This window comes from Amia ocellicauda, unplaced genomic scaffold, assembly GCF_036373705.1.
Source record: "Amia ocellicauda isolate fAmiCal2 unplaced genomic scaffold, fAmiCal2.hap1 HAP1_SCAFFOLD_189, whole genome shotgun sequence".
NCBI lineage: Eukaryota > Metazoa > Chordata > Actinopteri > Amiiformes > Amiidae > Amia > Amia ocellicauda.
Window position 1 is genome coordinate 35,001 of NW_027102752.1, and position 19,110 is coordinate 54,110.

The following is a 19,110-nucleotide window of genomic DNA, read 5'->3' on the forward strand; positions in this document are numbered from 1 at the left end:
GTCTTCAGATTATTTTCATTGACTCAGAGCGTGTTGTGGGCATGTATTGTAAATAAGGTTATAACATCTGTTTTAAGTTCTGTAAAATTATTTTTCAGCCAGTCAACAGGAGTTAATTCCCAACGCTGAGGATATCATCTGGAACAACGACGGTAAGATTTTTGTGTTTGCGCTCATGGGTTCTTATGTATGGGTGTGTGTGTGGTTTTGAAGCGGCTCATTAGAGTTATGAAAACGTTTTAATATATATTAATGCCGGTCTCTTTAATTACACAGAAACTATCGAAAGGCCTGTGATTAATGTCTCCGAGGATCAACCAAGAGAAGTGGTTGTCCCTAGACAGGCTGTCTGCCGACAGGGTAAGAACTAAACCCCTGTTTGTTTGTATAACGTTTCTGTAAGATGTTTGAGGCCCGTTTTGTTAATTTTAAAAAATTATCCTTTCTAACAGTATTAAGAAACGTGGTTCGAGACAACGAAAGGCCTTTCACATCGAGGTCTTGTTTCGTTTTACCTTCGAGAACCGTAACCTTTCAAGAATCTGAAAGGCCGTCAGCCCCTGTATCTGATAGCGGTGAGTATATATCTGCCGCTTGTAAGAGGTTAAAGCTTTTTATAAAGCGGGGTGGTTAAAGGTTAAACATGTCTCTTACCTCCACAGAAGTGCAAAAAGCTAAACCAGCTGAAAAACATAAGAAACGATTATTCTTTGGAGGTAAGTAAGATCGTTCAAACTTTAATGTTTTTAAAAGGGCTTTGTTTGCCCGTTGAGGGCTAATATTTAAGCGATGGGTGCCCATTTCCTGTAGGGCGGGGGGTTCTGGGAAAGATCTTTAGAAGTCCGGACAGGTCTAGGCTTGTTTCTGGGGCATGTGTTTAGAAATGACCGATTGTCCTACCGTCTGGTTAGGAAGTAAAGCTGTCCGAAAGGTTTTAGTAAGTTGTTTGGCTTATCTTCCGCAATTATACTTCTGTTTTAAAGTGGCTGTAGGAAAAGGCTTGAAGGCGTTCATTGTATTTAATATTTAAACAGATCGTGAAAACGTTTGTGAAACAGGAAGTCCCGGGATCAGGAAGCGTTTACACTTGGAAGGTTCGTTTAAAAATGAAATGTGGTGTGTGTGTGTATAAAAAGTTTTATTAACAATATTACAGTTTTTAAAGAAACATTTAAGAAACCGTTTATTTACAGAGGCTTCTCTGTTTTACATTTATTATCAAGTCCTAATAAATATATTGTCTGTAAATAATAAGGCGTTGTAGTGAATGTCTAAGCCTATTTTCAAAGGTCTAAAAAAGCTAAAGGTTTTGAAGGTCCTGGATATGTTGTTTTAAGTTTGATTTCTGTCGCCGTTTAAAGATGTAAATGTAATGTATATTTTTATTCTTCCCAAGACTCTTGGGATAGTCATTCTGTGGATGAGCTATTGAGGACAATTACCCCGTCTAAGTGGGTTCAAACATCTTCCCCGGAGAGATCACCGAGAGGATCCCCCACGGTGGTCTTGGAGACCCCCCAACATCTACTCAGGCCACAGCCTTCTGGGGGTAATTCAACAACCCAGATTCAGCCCGAAGCATTGTCGGTCGGAACAAATACAGGCAACCAACAACCTCAGGGGTCGCCGTCAGTCAGGGTTGACACACCACCCAACGACGGACTGGTTTCAACATCGTCCCCCCATCCCCGTTTCTTGGCTACAGAAACGCTGAACAGTACACCGCGATTGGCCAGGGTGTCACCGCAAAGGCCTTCTTGGTCTCCGTCCGTGAGTATACGCTCGCTCCCTGCCTCCTTCGACCGAGATTTACCGGAGCGACCATCCTTTGAAGCTGAGCCAGGACACCATCCCCCGGAGCTACTTCCTGAAGGTCGGCATGAGTTGCTACGTACTTTGTTACTAAATCAAAGACTTGTGTTAGTGGGGCAAAACCTTGTGATAGAGAGCCAAAACACCCTTATTAATACCCTTACTAACGAATTGTACCGTATTTAATGTTTTAATAGATACAAAACGCCTTACTATTGTGGGTTGTTGGAAAAATAAGAAATAAATAAAAAAATGTCCGGACTTGGTAAAAGAACTCACAAACTATAGGATTATGATCAAGTTAGGGCCCCAAAAAGACCTTCCCGATGTCCCAATGAACCAGGAACTATTACAAATGATAAATGATTTAAATAACCCCCAATCACCCCCGATAGAATGTGAATTAACAGACTTACCGGTGAACCCCGACCTGTTACAGATGGTCAATGATCTAAATAACCACCTCCCAACGGTAGAGCTTATAGAGGTTCAACCCCTAGTTCACCCCGATTTGTTTGAAATGGTGGAGGCTTTGGAGACGCTACCCCGACCAAATTCTGCCCCTATTATAAATGATTTGAGACAATTAGAACACAGTACGGCGGCAGAAGCAGCCGTCACTATAGAGGAGGGTCTTGACATTAACCGGTTGGATATCTTTGAAGGACTTTTACAGGCTTTAAATGAGCCTCCTCAAAAAGGGGGTTTTGTAGATGTCAGCAGTGGGGGTGTTCGGAATGTGGAGGGTTCTGAGACTGATAAGGTTGTGGAGGACATGCTCTGTGAGAATGTAGGGGTTGAAGGCTTTGTTCAAAATGATGATGTGGCCAAGAGTACCAGTGATCCCGTGATTATAGATAGACCGGCCTATAACAATTTTGAAATGATTCAGCGTTTTAATTTTGCAGAACTTTTAAATTGTGACAATTATGCAGAAATATTTGTCAACATACACGAGGCCTTGCAAAACATGCTTGAACAGGTTGCTGAAAGGGTCAGACCTCGAGATGTTGTACAGTTAGAACTCAGAGGGGATGATTTGTTTAGCAACCTATCTGTAATGATGAGTGGAGATAATTTAGATGTTGATGAATTTCTGGCTAAAATCGAAGCGTTATTGCAAAGTAACGCATCCATCTTAGCGGATGAAAGTCTGTCTCTGGTAATGAATGTGGTTCGTAACCCTGAGGGTGGGGCACTTAGAAGACTGTCGAAATGCTTGAAGAACGACATAATTAGGAACAAGCTCAGGCAATTAGTGGTGAGTTCCAATGGGGACAATAAGCTCTGTTTGCTTACAGTTTAATAAAACTACTCACCCCCGACATGCCTGAACCCCAAGCTATGCAAGAGGCTTTAATGCTTCATCAGAGGGCCGGCTTAAACTCTCAACAGATGGTTGCCTTTTCAGACATTACCATGTTTGAGGAGTTGTTGTCTTTAAAAATTGTTGTGTGGTACCGTTGTGAGGTAAAGGAAGTATTTGTGAAATTTCAGACACATCCTGAAACCCATACACAGACACTGTTTCTCTTCCTAAGTGATAGTCATTACTTTGGAATAAAGAGTTTGACGGCTTTTTTGGGTTGTTCGTATGTTTGTCATTGGTGTTATAAGGCCTTCAATGATAAGCTTAAGCACCGCTGTGACGGTTACTGTAACGTCTGTTTCAATCCGCAATGTCGTAAGGGTTTGGCCCCTACCATCCGATGTAAAGATTGCTTAAGGATTTGTCTCTCCGCGTTCTGTTTTTCCGAACATAAGGTACAGAGGGCCGCTGCTGAGGGGGTTAAAAAACGGAGTTATTGTGATCAAACTAAATATTGCCCGCAGTGTTGCCTCCAGTACCGTTTTCATGAGGTTAAACCACACAAATGTCTGGAGCCGAGATGTAGGATCTGTAATGCTGATTTAACCCCGGGGTCTGAACACCAGTGCTTTATTCAGCCGGTTAAAAAGGAGCCGCCGCACAACCGGTATGTCTTTTTTGATTTTGAATGCCGGCAAGAAAACGGGGTCCATGTTGCTAATTATATACACTGTATTGACATGTTGGATTGTGAGTGGTCAGCTAGCAGTGAGAGTTGTGTCAGGGATTTCTTTACGCGGTATCGCGGTCCAAAATACCTCAATTACACATTTATTGCCCACAATGCTAAGGGTTATGATTCTTACATTTTGATGAAGTATCTGGTGGAAAATGGGGTGACCCCAAAAATAATAGCTCAGGGTAGCAAGATCATGTGTTTCACCGACGAAGCTTTCAACCAACGTTACATAGACTCGTTAAATTTCCTCCCCATGAAATTGAGCGCTTTGCCTAAAGCTCTGGGTTTTGAGGCTCAGAAGAAAGGTTGGTTCTGCCATTTTTTTAATACTAAGGACACTCAAAATTATCGAGGGTCCTACCCGCCCGCCTCTTATTATGGGGTTGATACTATGATGTCTCATGAGAGGGAGGAATTCTTTAAATGGTACAATACGGTTAAGGGAGGTGTTTTTGATTTCCGAGAAGAGATGGCCGCTTATTGTAAAAATGATGTGGTGATCCTTAAAGAAGCCTGTTTGCGTTTCCGCGCCGAGGTTATCAACACATCGGGTCTCGACCCTTTGCAAAGTGTGACCATAGCGTCTCTCTCTGTATGAAAATGTATCGATCCAATTTCTTGCAGAAAAACACTATAGCGGTCACCACTTCTGACAACTATCGTGCTAGACAAAAGAACTTTTCGACTGTCTCCATACAGTGGCTGGAATATCTGAGTGCCCGGGATAACATCTTCATCAGACATGCTTTAAATCAAGGGGAAGTCAAAATGGGGCCTTACTACATAGACGGTTTTAGCGACGTGTCCGGGCGGCGTACCGCTTATGAGTTTGCTGGTTGTATTTACCATGGCTGTCCTCAGTGCTTCGACCCAAACACCTTTAACCCCGTAACACAAAAACTCTGCGGTGATATGTACTATGATTTCCAGGAACGAATTGAAACTTTAAAAAACACCTATGGTTTGAATGTGCTGGTGATTTGGGAACACATGTGGATGACCCTGAAGCAACAGGATGTGGGGGTACAACGGTTTATGGAAACCTTGGACTTTCCTGAACGTCTAGAGCCCAGGGATGCGTTATTTGGGGGTCGTACCAATGCCCTCTGTTTACATTATGAGATAAAGGAGGGTGAGAGAGTAGATTACTATGATTTCACCAGTCTGTACCCTTATGTCAACAAGACCAAAATGTACCCGGTGGGGCATCCAACCATTGTTTATCGTGACTTTCTCGAAATCGGACAGTACTTTGGTTTGATCAAAGTCACCATGTACCCTCCTCGCGAGCTGTTCTTACCCGTGTTGCCTTACAGGTGTTCGGGAAAATTGATGTTCCCTCTGTGTAGAACGTGTGTGGAAACTGAAAATCAAAATACCTCTTGTCTGCACAGTGATGACGAGAGAGCGCTGACGGGTGTCTGGTGTAGCATTGAGCTTGACAAGGCGGTGGAGAAAGGTTACAGAGTCGGTAAGGTGTATGAGGTTTGGCATTTTTCTGAAAAATCTGATACTCTTTTTGCTGAGTACATTATGACCCATCTGAAAGGGAAACAGGAGGCATCGGGCTATCCCTCATGGTGTGTTGACTCCGTGGCCAAAGAGCGGTACGTTCAGCAATATTTTGAAAAGGAAGGGATCCGTCTAGAGCCGGGGAACATAACTGTAAACCCCGCCAAGAGACAAATGTCCAAACTGATTTTAAACAGTCTGTGGGGTAAGTTTGGGGAAAGAAATAACCGTCTAAACACAACCTTGATTAAAACCCCTGAACAGTTTATAGAATTTATGTTTTCCAAACAACATGCAGTATCACACTTTCAATTCTTAAATGACCATGTGGCACAGGTCCAGTGGAGGGCCCCTAAAGATTTCCCCACCAAACAGGGAAACGTTAATGTTTTCATAGCGGTTTTTACCACGGCTTACGCCCGGCTTGAACTGTACAACTTAATGGATCAGCTGCAGGAACGCACGCTCTATCATGATACTGACTCTGTAATCTTTGTCACCAGGCCAGGGGATTGGGTCCCTCCCCTCGGGGACTACCTTGGGGAGTTAACGAGCGAGCTAGATCCTCAGGACCACATAGTGGAGTTTGTTTCAGGGGGTCCTAAGACTTACGCATACAGAACGGCTGCGGGTAAGACCTGTATGAAAGTTAAGGGTTTCACTCTGAACCATTGTAACAACAAGCTCATTAACATCAAGTCTCTGACGACCCTGGTACAAAGTTTTGTAACCAAGAAAGACGCGCCTCCTCGCGAGATTATTACAGCCGGAAATCAGATCTATCGCAATAAAAAGGGGTACACATTGGAAAATAGATCACTAAACAAACGGTTCAGGGTGGTGTACAATAAAAGAGTGTTGAAGACTGATTATACCACTCTGCCTTATGGATATTAGCAGTGGTTTTGATAACCGACTTCAACACCCTTTCTCCTGTATTATAGCCGGTCCCTCCAATTCGGGTAAGAGCTATCTTATAAAGAACATCATAGAAGATGTGGACGCAACCGTGTCCCAAGCTCTTGACAACATAGTGTGGTGTTACTCTTGCTGGCAACCTCTCTACGATGATTTGGCATCAAAAAAAAATAATCTGAAATTTGTGCAAGGTCTCCCCGCCTCGTTGTGTGACGATGACCTGTTCCCGCCCGGACAAACTAATCTAGTGATCCTTGATGACCTGATGGAGCAGGCCGGTGACAACAGTGAAGTGGAAAAAGCTTTCACAAAGTACACTCATCATAGGAATTTAAGTATTATTTATTTAGTTCAAAATCTATTTTTTCAAGGTAAAAAAAGCCGCACTATTAATTTAAATGCCAATTATATAATTCTTTTTAAAAACCCCAGAGATAAACTACAGGTCACCGTCTTGGCTCGTCAAATGTACCCTAACCAGACCAAGTTCTTTTTGGAGGCATTTGAGGATGCCACCAAAAAACCCTACGGGTACTTGATTGTGGACTTAAAAGCACAAACCCCAGAAGACTTTCGCCTCAGAACAGGTTTGTGCCCGCCCGATTGGCCGGCAGTGTATGTGCTAAAGAAAAGGAAATAAATAAGAATGTCTGTTCGGATTAAAAGAAATCTGCCGCTTTTGCAAATGTTATTTGAGGGGAGCCCGCGCCATAGGAAAGCTGTGCTGGCAGGGGCCCCCTCGGATTTGATCGAGACCCTGTGTGAAATAGCTTTTAACATCTTACGCGGTAATATACCCCTAACCCCTTCTCAACATTCTAAACTCAAAAAACAAAAAGCGGTTATCAAGATCATCGCTAATAAGAAGTATTCTATTAAAAGAAAAAGAAAGAAGATTAATCAAACCGGAGGTTTTATAGGACCGCTGTTGAGCATAGCCGTGCCTTTCCTAACCAGTCTTCTAGCTTCCAGAGTGGGTTAATAATGGAATATGCTCAGAAAATGTTTTTGATCCCTCAGGAGCAGCTTGAGAAACTGAGAAAAAATGTTGTCGGGCCAGAGCCCATTAGACAAATGGCCGAAAACAACCTGGACTCTGAAATGAAAGCTATACTGGCCAGGGCCGATTTAAATCAGTATTCCAAAGCCCAGATGTATAGCAACACGTTACAGCGCTACCTCCGTCTGGTTAGACAGGGTGAAAAAGATCAAAACATTTTAACTTTAACCATGGCCTCTCAAGAAAATGGTTCTGGGGCTGATGCGGGGGGTACGGTTGATAAAGATGTTGCGGTGCCCGAACCTGTTGAGAGTTCAGAGGGAGATGTTGTAATGGATGTTTTGAGAAACATGCCGGCCAGAAGCAAAAGACATGCAGAATATATTCTGCACAAAATGGTTCAGAAACCGCGGGTAACGACTTGGAATGAACAGGGTGAATTTGTTTTTAAAGGACAACTGATCAAAGGTTCACACATGTTTGATTTGTTGAAGAGTGTCACTAGCACTAATAAGGTACCCGATAGTCGCCGACCTGTAGGCTGGAATGCTTTCCTACAGGCGATGGCCTGTCTGAACATGCCCCAATCAACAGTCCCTAACCAGGAAACGCGACAAAAAATCCGTCTGTGTAAAGAGGTGGCGACTGATCTGACGCCGATATCTCATTACTCTGACCGTGCTGAGCAACCATCCTCAGGATCTATCCATCGTTGGGAAGCTTATTAATCTCATGTTTTTATTTGTCTCCCCTGTAAATAAGGAACCGACAAACAATTTTTTTTATTTTTTATTTTTATTTTCAAATGTTGTACATTTATTTATAACATAACCCTGCTTTGTATAAGATTTGTGTTGAATAAAAACAAAACTAATGATTCAAAGGCTGTTTTCATTATTTTTTCACTTTAACACGCATGACATCTTTTAAAATCCTCACAAGAACACCCCATCTGTATACATGGCTGGCTAGGGTCGTAAGTAATTGTGTTATAAGGGGGGGTCCACAGTGTCCTGACAAACTCTGCCACTTTTTTATCATTTTGGCCTAAATCCTCACTGTACAAGGACATAATATCGGGGTATGACCTTCCTTTAGATCTATGATATAAGAAAAACACACAGTGTTGACCACAAGTGAAGGTCTGAAGACTTTGTACTTGACGACCGCTGTAAATGGTTTCTTGACAGTTGTTGAGCAGAAAGTTATTGATCTTCCGAGGGAAAGGTCTGAAATCCGGGGGGTTTCCATAGGAATCAAAAAATTCCCCACGGCGGTCCTCCCTTAGATAAATAGCCAGCCAATGTTCTCCGGGTATATTTTTAGGGTGTGTGTTGATTATGTACATTGCAGGTAAATTCTTGATCTTAAATTTAGGCAGCTGGTCGCAGGCGTAGACTCCTTGAAACACTTTCCGTGAGCCGGCCAGGGCATTCATGATGTGGTTGAGCTCTCTGGTGTTCATTTTAATAATAATCATACAGAACGTTTCTCCTCTGATTCACCTCAATAATGTTGTCAAACACAGCATACACGACCATATTTACAGTGCGTGGTAGAGGCTGCTTGAAACGCATCTCCAAACGCATATTGCCCGTCTTCATCAGTGAAAAATGTTGTCCACACTCTTCGTCAGGGGTCAGGTTGAAACCGTACAGGGTGTAACCGCTGCAGTATTCCCGGCGATCGATCAGCAGAGGTTGATCCTTGAGATGGCGACCCGTAGCCAGTACTAGACTGTAATATTCACGAACCGCGTTGCCGTTTTCAAAGTCAGGTTGAAAAGGTCTGGATGGAACCTGCACACCATCGACGTACAGTGCTATAAATTCCGCGTTATAATGTTTAAAGTTAAAGGGGTTCTTGTTGTAAACCCCGGTAAATGCATCATTATCCACGAGACCTATAATAACCTGTTTTGGGAGCTGTCCTAGAAACAGATTTTCCTGGTTCATCACCCGTGTCCCTGCGGGGATACTGTGGACTTTCATATAGACTCTTTCGATCGGGTACTTGGCGTTTGCCGTCATTAAAGCCTGCGCATGTCCTAGTTTAACCGCCGGGGAGACGGATACTTTTTTCACAAACAGCGAGGCCGATAATATGGTCAGTTTATATTTTTCAGTATCAGGGGTCATCAGACAAAAAGCACTTTTACTACGGATCATTTTAATTTTAATGTCTACCCCGTTGAGCATGAGTTTTTCTTGGAAAAATATGTCTGCATGGATATGTCCCATTAGCTCAAAGGTCCTCCCTTCTGTTGAAAAGGCCGTTCTTTTTTGCAAACCCTTATTGAGTCCCTCTGGATCCTGGTCGTCCATAGCTTCCGGGGTGTCTTTGAAGAAAAGGCCGGGGCTGAACTGTTTGCTTAGGGTCTCCTCACTATAATTAAGGATACACTCCATCATGGCCCTATAGGGGTAAGTATTGCTGCTTTGACTAATGAGCCGATCTCCCAGGGTCACATCCACCTGTGAAAACATGGTGGCCACCGGGTAATTGATGACCCCAGCGTTGGCCGTCTTCTCGATTGCATCGCCATCCTCATCAGTCACTTTACAGTTCATTAAAATAAATGTGTTATTCAAATCAATATAATCCTCGCCATTGCCAGCTATAAAAAACTCCAGAGGGGCCGTATCTGAAATTGCGGAAAGAGGGGGTATCTCTACATATATGCTCTTATCTATACTCGTTTGAGTGTATGGAACTGTAAACAGATCCAGTTCTGATTTGACGCATTCTTCCGATAGACTGTGGACAAAAGACATTTTTAAAAGATGTATCCTGAGGCTCTATTTGTCTTTCTTTGAGACTTTCTTTTTGCAGGTTTTTTCTTGTGCTGCTTCCTTCTCCGAGTGTTTCCACGATATGTTGGAGAATGAGAGATTCTTCGTTTTTTGTTAGCCACGGATCTTCGTCGCCCTGGTGGACACATACTGTTTCTTCTTTTACCCCCCCTCCTCGCCATTACCATGAGACCCGAACCCTCCTGCTGCTCATGGCTAGCTGCCCGGTTCATAACATTGGTGAACACGTCACTAACAATATTTTTAGCCGCTGATTTCAAGTGGGGTCTGGCTATAGCAAAGCCTCTCTTAAGCAGGGGTACGGCCATTCTAAAGAGACCACGAAAGAGTCCTCCTAGACCGGCTCCATACATTGTGGGGGCTCCTACAAAACCGGGCAAGCCGTTCCCGGCTTGCATCTTGTAATAATCCACATAGGCGCTAGGATCTACATAACCCCTCGAGGTAGCCATTTTAATAATGTACACACTGTTTCAGGGGTCGAAAATGTAGTTTGACAATAACTTTACCGAAGCGGAAGGGTACGTTGATATTCTGATCCGATTTTACTTCGATCATGATGTTGTCAAAGTGGGTCTTTGAGACTGGTACGTAGTGTGGCTTGTCATAAGTAATTGTGACCATGTCATTGCTTTTACCTTTAATAAGTACATTTCTCAAAAGGGGGACATAGCTATCCCCGACCCTCTGGTGTGTTATGATATCTGTATACACATAAAGAGTGTAAAAGCCGCCCCTGATGTCAGCCTGGAAGGGTGCCACCACTTCTGAGAACCTGCTCTCTGTGTCAGAATAGAACCCTAATATACGCCCCAGTTGTCCGTTGGTTTGAATGCTAATACAAGGTTTTGACACCTTGTACACTCTGTTTTTAATAGGGTTGTAATATAGCTTGATGTTGGGGGTGCCTTCTGAGAACTGTTTATGCATCTCATCTAATATTGTATCCACATTGTCATAATAACCTCCTTGTATCGTGAATGTCCATTGACTCTTTTTAACATCATCAAAAATGGCGAAGGTGGCATCCTTATCTTGTAAAACAGCCCAAGTGTAAGGATACTGTATTTCCGCCAACCCCACTTCCCACGAACCCCTTAGATCTATAGATTTTCCAAATTGTACCGTGTAACTGGATATTTCATTTTTAGGGTATATATCGAGAGAGGCGTTACTGGGTAGAGTCACGTAGAAGCCTCCTGATTCCATCTTGAGTATCGAAAGTAATGCCCCCACCACACCCGCGGGCATGTAGTTATAAGGCTTGAATATCACAAACCTGTTGTTACGGGACCCAACTATTGAACTTTTCAGGCCATCCAAGCCATTTCACCAACACATATTTTTTCCGGTTCTGGGTTTTCTCAGCTAATATCTTTTCAACTCTGTATACAATGTCTTTACCCACAATAATTTTTTGTAACTCGGCTTCGTAAAACGTTCCTTCTATAGCCTCCCCGTCATAGTCTTTTAACCGGTACACGGGGGGGTCTCTAGCCACCTGTTCGGTAACTGTAAAATATTCATCAGAAAATGTTTGTTCATAACCTTTGGCAAAAGTACTCCTTAGCTTTGAAACGCGAACCACATCGCCGATGTTGAACTTATAAGTAGTTTTCCCCTTCTTAATAAATGGGCCGTATAATTTTTTATAGACCTTAAAAGAATTACTTTGATCAACATCTATAGGCTTCATTTTAATACCTGGCGTGATACCCTTGGTTGTAAGCATCGATAAAATCCTGAACTTTATCAAAATACTTGAACGTGTTGAGCGCTGTAAAATATCTCCACATTTTGGTCTTTATGGTGCGGTTAAACCTCTCCACCACCGATGCCTTAAGCTCATTACCGGTGGTGAAATGATGTATTTTGTGTCTCTTCAGTAGATTCTGAAATTCTCTGTTGAGAAACTCTTTTCCTTTATCAGTCTGCAGTTTTTTAGGACATCGTCCCTGGGACAATATATCCTCAAAGGCCCTTGTCACCGCCCGACCTGTTTTATTATGTAGAATGCGAGCCCAGGCATATTTTGATAACACATCGATACACATCAACATAAATTTGTGACCATTGTTATGTTTTGATAAATTTGACATATCGACTAGATCCATTTGCCATTGTGAGTCTATGTCAGTTGCATATACGCGGTTTCTTTTAAAGTTAATCCTGAGAGGTTTATGTAAGGTATAGGCGTCTTGTTCCCGTAACCATTCTGAAACAACCACATCATTAACCTTCACACCGGCATCAGCGAGTCCTCTTTGAAAACCCTTCTTACCCGCCAAACCCCCAATCTTGGCTGGGTTGTAGTATAGTTCATGCATTTGGGGAGCTTGCCGAGTCATTCTGCCAAATAAACACACAGACCCACACTATGCGCCAAAGTTTTTATACAAGGTTTTTTATTCAACTTCAGGAGAGCAGATACCCCTTTTTAGACATTTGAGAAAAGTATAACATACACAACAATTTTTTCTATGGTCCAGACAAAAAGAAATCAGATGATTGGTTACTTGATCTATATCAACAAATACCTGTTTCTTTATCTTGTAGGCACACACCTCAGTTACATATGTAAATAAAACAACAATATGACTATTTTAAAAGTAAACAGAGGGGTATTAAACATGCTCAGTAAAAGGTCATACAGATGTTGATGAAATGGCCTAATATCATTCTTGGCCCCCTTGAGCGCTTCATCCCAGTGTTCGTACCCCCCGGTCTTTGTTACAGCAACCATTAACTTTTCCAGGTTTGAAAGTTGATCCTCATCGATGGTTAAATCTGTAGAGAAAAGGCTCGCATTGGCTACTTTTCTGTCAAGCACATGGTGTAATAGCACTCTCAGGTTAGCTGCAGAGTGTTGATGACAGAACCAGTTGCAGCAGCAGTCCAGAACATTCCCCATGTTCAAAGTCCCTTAGTTCAGGTCAGAGTCTGAATCAGTGGCGTAGATGTCGAATTCTTCGTCGCTGCCCCCAGCTTTAACTTCTTTACGGAAGAAATAAGCTTTTAGCTTGCCAGCGGTTTTTCTACTTGGCTCATCCAGGTCATTGAGCAGCTGCCCAAGTTTCTCTATTATAAACGGCTCCTTTTTCAGCTCCAGCAAAATCTCATCTATGATTTTCTGGACTTGTCCCGCAGTGACATGTATGTGGGAGTAAGACAGAGCCTTGATTAGTGCCGGTTTCAGCCACGGTTTGTTCAGTCTTCTGTAAAACACGTTGAAATAGAACAGGAAATAGTAACGGTCTGGTTCAAACAAACAACTGTGTCTCAACTGACTGGGGTGATTCACTTCACACCCCCGACAGACTTCTTTCAGAGCTCGGTCGATGAGAGCACTCAGAATATACACCAGGGTGCTTTTAACCACTCTGCTTACTTGGCCACATACCCCGGGCATAAATCCTGCATCTTCATCACGCCCCCGAGACAGTCCGATGCTCATTGGGTCGCCTGGTGGTTTGTGGGGTGTTTCTACATCCATTGGACTGACCCCCTCCTGAGACGCACAGACGGTAGACAGTTCGGCAAAATCGAGGCCCTCCATGAGCTCCAGAGGCTGGGGATCCACGAGACTCATTTGGACATCCATCGCCCCGCATGTTGTTTCGTCCTGAGGGACCGGGGTCTGAGGTCTTGGAGGGTAACCGCAGTCAGAGGGTTCCGGAGTGTATACAAAATCTGGGGAATAGAACCAGGGTTGATCCCGGGTTTGAAGAGGCCTGTAGAGCCTGTCGACGTCCGCAGCTTTGGGGTAAGACATTCTCTTTAATTTTAAACCATGAATGAATTGTTGCGCCTTTTATCCTATCTCTTCACTACGTCACGACACACCACCCTCTTAGAAGAGAGTAGACCCTGAGCCGTCAGACCCCCCTCCAACCCCCCACAGGTCGTCTGTTTTATCATCGTCGTCGTCATTCAAGGGGGATATATAATCCATAATCCAGCATATTCTCCTTCTAACAGAATCCAGTTGTGAACATTTGGTCAAGATGTCAAAACCATCATTTATACAGTTTATGACCTCTTTCAAGAACGGCCAGTCCACGGCGTCAAACATAATTTCAGTAACCTGTTTTTCTGGATCCTCCACAACCCCTTCAATAGGGTTTGTAATCAGGGTACTGCTAAACAAAACCTTACGATCAGTAGTTAGAGATAGACTCTTCACCACTGTACCGTAGTTCTGCAAGCTTTCCCATTCACACCTTTCAAAACTCTGAGTCGGAGACTCCGTTTCGCCTTCTCTTGGAACCTCTTGCAAACCTTCTAGAGTCTTATCCACAAGCCCCTGGTCTCTCCATGCCATCACCTTCAACCAGTCCTCATAAGAGTATTCAATCACCGTCTCAAAAGGTTCCAACGTACCCTCCTTCTCTCCCAAAGCATAAAGCTCCACTCCAACATAGCTGGGATCCCTTTTAAAGCGGTAACCCCGTCGACCCCCCCAGAACAACACCCAGGAGCGTTCAATCTTCAAATTGGTGAGTACAGGAACCCTTGCCCGGGATTGTTTCTTGCGGGGTTTCATGTTGATGTCGCTGGACATGTTGAAGAAGCGCGATGTTTCAGATGCTGAGAATTAAAGAGGTATTGCCTAAAAGCAGCGCGGGTTCTTAAATAGAGAGGAGAGTTTCGGGGCGTTGCCTTCAGAGGGGTGGGGGTCTTTATGGGCGGCCTTGTTGTTCAGGGTTTTATGGGTGTACACTTTCTGACGGATATGACGTAGGAATAATTAAGGAAATAAATCTACCTAAAATCACGCCCCCCAATTATGACGTAGGAATATTAATAGGCTTAGGGCATACGTCATAACAAAATAGGCCGCGCCCAAAAAACCCTACTATCTACTGTCGTGGCCAAGTGGTTAAGGCAATGGACTAGAAATCCATTGGGGTCTCTCTGCGCAGGTTCGAATCCTGCCGACTACGATGCTGAAGAGCAGCACCGACCCCTCTCTGCCTTGCAGGCCCCCCTTCTTGAGCTGTGCTTCTGTCACAGACCCTTTTGCAATCTCTCTCTCTCTCTCTCTCTGTCTGTCTGTCTGTCTGTGACTTAAAAAAATATAGATCAACATATAGAGATCTGTATATAAGGACAGAAAGATGTCCATACGAACACGCAGAGGCGCGTCGGAACCCTGGTATAATTCCTTGCTCTTGCTGGGGTGACATCAGTTCACACACCTCTTTCTTTCATTCTGTTCCCAAGTCCTTTGTGCAGCCTTCCCACCCTAGGCGGGGGCAGCAAAACCACACAAGGAACCTCCCCGTCGGGGAATCGAACCCCGGTCTCCCGCGTGACAGGCGGGGATACTCACCACTATACTAACGAGGAGCCGGGCTTGGCACCTCCCACCTTCTCCGCCCCCGCATCTTTCGCCACGCCCTTTTCCGATTCTGAATGTCTCAGGGCAAGGCGAGGGCAGCATCGCTGCCTCCCCTGCCTGCTTTATTCCACCTTGTTAGTGTCCTTCGGTCAGCTCAGGCTCCGGAAAGCAGTCCTGGACCGCGACCCGCTGTGCTAGGGCCCCACTGGGCAGTCAGGATGGCCGAGCGGTCTAAGGCGCTGCGTTCAGGTCGCAGTCTCCCCTGGAGGCGTGGGTTCGAATCCCACTTCTGACAACAGCGGGTGCTCCTTTTTGCCCCGTTTGAAACGGGTCAAGGATGGCGCCCTCCCTGGTCCTTTCAGCACGTGAGCCAAAAAAAGGGTCTCAAAGACCAACCGCGCCACCGGTGCGCCTGAGGCGGGGTAGTCGTGAGTAGATAGTAGGGTTTTTTGGGCGCGGCCTGTTTTGTTATGACGTAACTTTATATTAATATTCCTACGTCATAATTGGGGGGCGTGATTTTAGGTAGATTTATTTCCTTAATTATTCCTACGTCATATCCGTCAGAAAGTGTACACCCATAAAACCCTGAACAACAAGGCCTCCCATAACCGGTTGTTCTTGTTGTTCTTGTTGGTCAACTGTAGAGTGTGAATGGGTCGGCTCTTACTGTAGTGGTTGGGGGTCTTTTTTAAATATACATGTAATGATCCCAGGTCTTAACAATGCCTGTTTTGAATAGTGTGTTTATCATATTCACACGGTCTCTGTCTCTGTCTGTCTCTCTCTCTGTCTCTCTCGCCCCAAGCATTTTATAAGATCAACAAGTTCTGTGGTCTGTAATGGCCCCAGGTCTTAACAAGGCCTGTTTTGAATAGTGCGTTTATCATATTCACACTGTCTATGTCTCTGTCTGTCTCTCTCTCTCTCTCTCTCTCTCTCGCCCAAGCATTTTATAAGATCAACAAGTTCTGTTGTCTGTAATGGTCCCAGGTCTTAACAAATGCCATTTTGAATAGTGCGTTTATCATATTCACACTGTCTCTGTCTCTGTCTGTCTCTCTCTCTCTCTGTCTCTCTCGCCCAAGCATTTTATAAGATCAACAAGTTCTGTTGTCTGTAATGGTCCCAGGTCTTAACAAGGCCTGTTTTGAATAGTGCGTTTATCATATTCACACTGTCTCTGTCTCTGTCTGTCTCTCTCTCTCTCTGTCTCTCTCACCCAAGCATTTTATAAGATCAACAAGTTCTGTTGTCTGTAATGGTCACAGGTCCTAACAATGCCTGTTTTGCATAGGGTACTTATGTTAACCCCAAGGTATATGGCTCTGTCTCTCCCCTCAAATTTAATTAAAAATAAAATTAAAAAAAGAGGGTGTGTGTGTGTGGGGGTGTTTGTGTGTATAGGTTAATTGTTTTTGTAAAAAAAAAAAAAAAAAAGCTGTGGTTATATTTTATCTCACACATAATGTGTTCATTCGTTTTACTTAAATACATTCTAGGGTCTTAAAGCTCATAAGAGTTAGACTTAAGATAAGGATATGTTTTTAAGGTATTTTAGCAGTCTCAATCCCTGATGATAAGGAATCATTTAAAAAATAAAAACAACTGATCACTCAATGTTAAATAGATCACAACACTCAAGGCTAAATCACTCACACCATGGAGGGCGGGGGTGGACTCAGACAAACGTAGGTATGGCGTGTGTTATCAAAACATTCAGAATACTTTTAAACTATATAATTTATAAGCTTTGTAAAATAAACCCAAATATCTCTTTTGCGGGGATAAACGCTGTTCTGAGTAGTTTGTGACTTGTTTAATACCAAACAAAGCAGCGCTATTAAAAAAAAAAAAAAAAAAAAAAAAAAAAAGCTGTGGTTATATTTTATCTCACACATAATGTGTTCATTCGTTTTACTTAAATACATTCTAGGGTCTTAAAGCTCATAAGAGTTAGACTTAAGATAAGGATATGTTTTTAAGGTATTTTAGCAGTCTCAATCCCTGATGATAAGGAATCATTTAAAAAATAAAAACAACTGATCACTCAATGCTAAATAGATCACAACACTCAAGGCTAAATCACTCACACCATGGGGGGCGGGGGTGGGCTCAGACAAACGTAGGTATGGCGTGTGTTATCAAAACATTCAGAATACTTTTAAACTATATAATTTATAAGCTTTGTAAAATAAACCCAAATATCTCTTTTGCGGGGATAAACGCTGTTCTGAGTAGTTTGTGACTTGTTTAATACCAAACAAAGCATCGCTATTAAAAAAAAAAAAAAAAAAAAAAAAAATCGCTGTAAAAGCGCTACTTATTTTAGATCTTTATAGTTATTTTCTAGGCTCAGGTTGTTTTTTAGCGCGTATAAAAGCCTGAAATATTCTTAGTGTTTATTGACTATAGGTCTTGATGCTTAAAAATGTTTTTTTGAGAGACCAAAAGGTTCTAATAAAAGTTTAGAGTAGAGAGGAGAGAGATCGTCGCCATCTTGGTTTCTATTTGAAATTTGATGCAGGGTCATTTTATTGGTTGTTTTTGATATGTTAATTGGTAACAGGATGGCACAAAGGCCAGCCCAGAACAATGCCTTACAAGCAGATCCGGCATCTGGCCATCAGTATAAGTATGAAGGTCTGGTCTTCAGCTCGACAGACTCGTACTGACCTTTCGATTTAAGCCTAAAGATCAACAATGTCCGGAAACAACATCAGCGACTTCGATTTAAACGAGTTTTTAGGTAAGTCTTCAGATTATTTTCATTGACTCAGAGCGTGTTGTGTGCATGTATTGTAAATAAGGTTATAACATCTGTTTTAAGTTCTGTAAAATTATTTTTCAGCCAGTCAACAGGAGTTAATTCCCAACGCTGAGGATATCATCTGGAACAACGACGGTAAGATTTTTGTGTTTGCGCTCATGGGTTCTTATGTATGGGTGTGTGTGTGGTTTTGAAGCGGCTCATTAGAGTTATGAAAACGTTTTAATATATATTAATGCCGGTCTCTTTAATTACACAGAAACTATCGAAAGGCCTGTGATTAATGTCTCCGAGGATCAACCAAGAGAAGTGGTTGTCCCTAGACAGGCTGTCTGCCGACCGGGTAAGAACTAAACCCCTGTTTGTTTGTATAACGTTTCTGTAAGATGTTTGAGGCCCGTTTTGTTAATTTTAAAAAATTATCCTTTCTAACAGTATTAAGAAACGTGGTTCGAGACAACGAAAGGCCTTCCACATCGAGGTCTTGTTTCGTTTTACCTTCGAGAACCGTAACCTTTCAAGAATCTGAAAGGCCGTCAGCCCCTGTATCTGATAGCGGTGAGTATATATCTGCCGCTTGTAAGAGGTTAAAGCTTTTTATAAAGCGGGGTGGTTAAAGGTTAAACATGTCTCTTACCTCCACAGAAGTGCAAAAAGCTAAACCAGCTGAAAAACATAAGAAACGATTATTCTTTGGAGATAAGTAAGATCTTTCAAACTTTAATGTTTTTAAAAGGGCTTTGTTTGCCCGTTGAGGGCTAATATTTAAGCGATGGGTGCCCATTTCCTGTAGGGCGGGGGGTTCTGGGAAAGATCTTTAGAAGTCCAGACAGGTCTAGGCTTGTTTCTGGGGCATGTGTTTAGAAATGACCGATTGTCCTACCGTCTGGTTAGGA

At 43.0% G+C, this 19,110-nt stretch overlaps 3 non-coding genes across 3 annotated transcripts; 2 read left to right on the top strand and 1 right to left on the bottom strand.

Annotated features, from left to right (window-relative positions):
• The first annotated feature begins 14,964 nt into the window (after positions 1–14,964).
• On the top strand, positions 14,965–15,046 carry trnas-aga (transfer RNA serine (anticodon AGA)). The gene has a single exon. It is a non-coding gene; the product is annotated as a tRNA-Ser (tRNA).
• A 334-nt stretch (positions 15,047–15,380) lies between these two features.
• trnad-guc (transfer RNA aspartic acid (anticodon GUC)) lies at positions 15,381–15,452 on the bottom strand. The gene has a single exon. It is a non-coding gene; the product is annotated as a tRNA-Asp (tRNA).
• Positions 15,453–15,656: 204 nt separating this feature from the next.
• On the top strand, positions 15,657–15,739 carry trnal-cag (transfer RNA leucine (anticodon CAG)). The gene has a single exon. It is a non-coding gene; the product is annotated as a tRNA-Leu (tRNA).
• Positions 15,740–19,110: the final 3,371 nt, after the last annotated feature.